We start from the raw sequence: 4237 nt of genomic DNA, 5'->3' as shown, positions 1-4237 counted from the left end.
TTTACTGATTTATAAACAAGCAGAAGCGCTTTAAAGTAAATTCTATGACTTACTGAAAGCCAATACAGGGACTTAAGAATTGGAGTAATGTGGTCAATTCTTTTAGTTTTTGTGAAAACCCTAGCAGCTGCATTTTGTATTATCTGAAGCTGTTTGATAGTCTTTTTTAGGAAGGCCTGTGAACAGTCCATTGCAGTAGTCAACCCTACTGGAAATGAATGCATGAATAAGTTTTTCTAGATCATGTTTTGACATTAGCCCTTGAGGTGGTAAAAAGTTGATTTAGTTATTGCTTTCATGTGTGTCAAGTGTTCTCTTCTTGGCTGTGCTTAACCCTCACTTGATAGGGCGGTAACATTTAAACTGGGTGCTGAACATTTAAACTGGGTTTCACTCAATAACCAGGCCTCTGTTCCATCTTTATCCTTTTTTATTTGTCTTCAATTTTTGCAGCCCAGATATTTACAGGTGAAAAACCTCAAAACCAAAAACATCAACCATTTACCAATTTGCACATCTTTGTAAAACAGGCACACAGGACTCAAAATGAGTCATTATCAAACTTGACTCTAGACACATATGTACATATAACTAAACAGATTTCCACATGAATTATTTCAGTTTGAATTCATCACAGATATGAAATCACTATCTAAACTACGAGAGGCACAATGAATTAAAAGAGTAACCAAACACAATGAATCACTAAACATTTGAATAGTCAAGCAGTGAGTTTAGCACATTCCACCCATATAAATATTCACAATACATATTCACTCCCATGAACTACAATTTACAATTTTGCCAATTAAATATTTTTAGCTTCCATCTTAGACAGATGTTATATGCAAATACGACTATGTACACTTTTAAACCATGTCTTAACAAGCCACAATCCAGTACAACATTATCCCACATCAGAACACATATCAGAATTAAATCACTGCATTAAGTAAATTACAATAAAATTGACCAACCAATATTTGCGCAACACATTCCGTAAACTACCACGTGAATATTTACAACAGATACCACAGCTCGCAAACACAGTTTCTTCCCGCTTGCACCGCAATGCCTTAATAGCGTGCAACAATCAACAAGTGTCACTCGCAGCAAAGTCTGATTAATGTGGCAGTCTTACCGGCTGTCTGTTCAGTCTTTGAATTGGTACCCGATCCTGCCCAGCGGGGAAAATGCTTTTTTAAAGTAACCTAATTTCGATTCTCTGTGTCGCGCTGGATTCGAACCCTCATCAGCAAAAGTATCACCATGCGAGACCGCCTCACTCTCCACTAAACTATCAACATCTACATAACTTGCAGAACATAACGCTGTGTTCACTCAGTAGGCCATGATTCACCGTTTATCTGAGTATTTTGAAACAACTGGGTACCTTGATGTAGGCTTCAAAAACATAACTGTATCATGCACTCTACCTTCTGTTACACCTCTGCGCTGTCCATGTGCAAGGATTTCACTGTGCTAGGCCACAGGTTTGCCTGCAAACATTTTATTAGGCTGTCTGCCAGGCGACTCATAAGGGAAGCCAAGGTCATGGTTAATGATTACAATAAATGGTGACGAGAAGAATCGTCATATAGGCTACATTAGTAAATTGCTGCGGTTACATATTGTAATGAAATGACGTTGGATGAATGTATTGTTATGACTGACGTATGTGGGGGGAGGGAGCTGAGGGAAGAGTGGGTTGAGTTAATTGATTGCTCGCACCTGACCACTGATGAGCGTGAAGGAGCAGGAACTTTGGAGCAGTGATTATTGTCGAGTTGAAGGAGAGGCATAGTCATAAAAAAAAGAAGAGCACAGCAAAGGGTGAGTGGAACTGGGAAGTGGGCGTGTGGTTGCTAACGCCGAGCTGCACTCAAGGTTTGGGGGTGGGTGCCGTTCAGTATGCTATTTAGGGCTGCCGGGCGGCGAAGATAGTTGCGCGGCTAACCTGTAGATAAGGCGGGCATAGGAGTGCGTGGGCGTTGCTGCTTCTCAGAAAGAGGTGCTCGGTTCCGCTTATTGTTCGGAGGCCTCACGGCTGGACTGGCGTCTGCTTTCTCCCTGTGCCAACCAGCGCCAAAGCTTAGACCCCGGGGGAGGGTCTCGTATCCCGGGAGAGTTAAGTGTTTATTGACTTTGTGTGTGTGTGTGTGTGTGTGTGTAACTTATTTTAAACCTGGCAGTATCCGTTTCATGATTGGGTGGGAGGGTTGTGGTGATCTAAAGCCTTATGTTGTAGTCTGATGGCGTCTTTGGTATGAATCTTAAAGTGCAGTGTGAACCTGTGCAGTGCCCTATGGGGGTGGTGTGGGCTATAGCTTTTACCCATTTATTGTGTGATCTCTTTTGTATGGTCTCTTTATTGCAGTGTCTTCTGGGTAGCAGGCTTCATAGTGGTGTGTTGTTCGCCCAGGTTGATAGCATTTGGTTTTAAGATTTCATGAATCCCAGTCTGACATGTTTGGTAGCTGCATGAATTGTGTTAAATAAAGATTACTGTTTATACATCTGTGCTACTTTTTCTGTAGAGTATTTCTCTAGTCACAACAGTCCGACCTCACATTCTAGGCTTATTACAATATTTTACGTTTTTATTAGGGCTGTCAAATGATTAAAAAAATAACTAATTAATCTCATATTTCAAAATGAATTAATCTAGATTAATTGCGATTAAAAAGTACATTTTCTCCCTAAAGACTAAGCTTCTTATATGGCATATTAAATACAGCATAAATCACAAAATTACTGAGTAACCACAAAGGTAAAAGTAAAACACTTCTATATTATTTAAATGATAATAATGACGCAGTAATTTTGTTTTAAAGTATTCATTTCTTAATTACTACACATGTGATGCTGTTTAACTCACTTGTAAATGGTGCACTGTCACTTTAGTCCATTGTGTGCCACTGTCCACACGTTCTCCTAATGATCTTTTTGTACCAGCTCCATTCAAATATAGCTATGGCTAGTCCACAAACATTGTTTGTGCCACATGTATAGCACAATATTAACAATGATAAGCATGATATTAAGTTGGCACAAACAGCTTTCATTCCTTTGGATATAAAAGCATGTAATGACATGATGCTTGCTAGACATTTTCTGTTTGCAATTAAAAGTGAATTATGAGCCTGGTAGCCAGTAGCCACCTAGCTACGTGGAATACGTTTCAATCGGCATAATATCATGTGCTTCATGTAAACGAATTATTGAAGACTTCAAGACTCATTCCGCAAAGGCAAAGAACTCTTCATATTCGTGTCCATTTTCCAAATCACATGAGTGCAGCCTAAGTCAAAGTGTACTGGCTCTCACAGTTTATAACAGTAGTGAGAACCGAATAAATCCGCAATTTCCTCTAATCTCGTCTTTGTTTCCTTCATGATTTCCCTTTATACATGTCTTATATTTAAAAGGAGATATCAACAGGGCTCTCAAGTTTTGAAGTTTGAAAGGAGTGATCTGTTGATCTTTAACAGATAGAAAGAAGGCTTTTGGCCACGTTATATTCAAATTTGACTATACAATACTCAGTGCTATACAGTGTTATACATTTATATTATACATTCTCTGCTCTGTTTCTATGGAAGTTCCAAAAATCAACGTTGTTCTATTAAGGCTACGTTTATACGGTGACGATGAAAAGAGAAGACGCAGAAGTGGCGTCTCGTCTTCATTTTTTTATTCGCGTTTAGACGAGCATTCTCAGGGGGTAATCTTTGTTTATATGAAGACGCAAGAGTATGTGATATTCGATTGGATATGCATTCCAGACCGCTGGGTGGTGGTGTGATAGAACCCCGCACGCCACGGCGCAGACATTCTAATTTGACAGTTTAGCCAGAGAGGTAATCAAGGATCTTTGGTTTAGCCGTTTTAGGACGGAGACGCAACCCGGGTCGTCTTCAAAACTCTACACTCTGGAAGGAGTCTTCAGATTTTTGCGTCTTCAAGCCCCGATGGCGGGGTCGCCGTGTAAACAAAAGGCTCTTATGATAAAATATTTTATCGTCTTCCTTCGCAATCGTCCTCGTATAAACGGCCCCTAAGTGTCGTTAAACAATTAAATAGCATTCAACAGGTTGAAGCGGAGCTTTGATACCAACGTTATCGATTAGTTTCAGTTTCTCGCCTGCATTGAATGAACGCTCATAGCCTACCACCACTTTTTTGTATGGGTCCATGTTTAATAACATCGATAGCAGAAACGTTGAAACTGAACAGC

This window comes from Alosa alosa, chromosome 22, assembly GCF_017589495.1.
Source record: "Alosa alosa isolate M-15738 ecotype Scorff River chromosome 22, AALO_Geno_1.1, whole genome shotgun sequence".
Lineage (NCBI taxonomy): Eukaryota > Metazoa > Chordata > Actinopteri > Clupeiformes > Clupeidae > Alosa > Alosa alosa.
Note: the sequence above shows the minus strand (reverse complement) of the source record.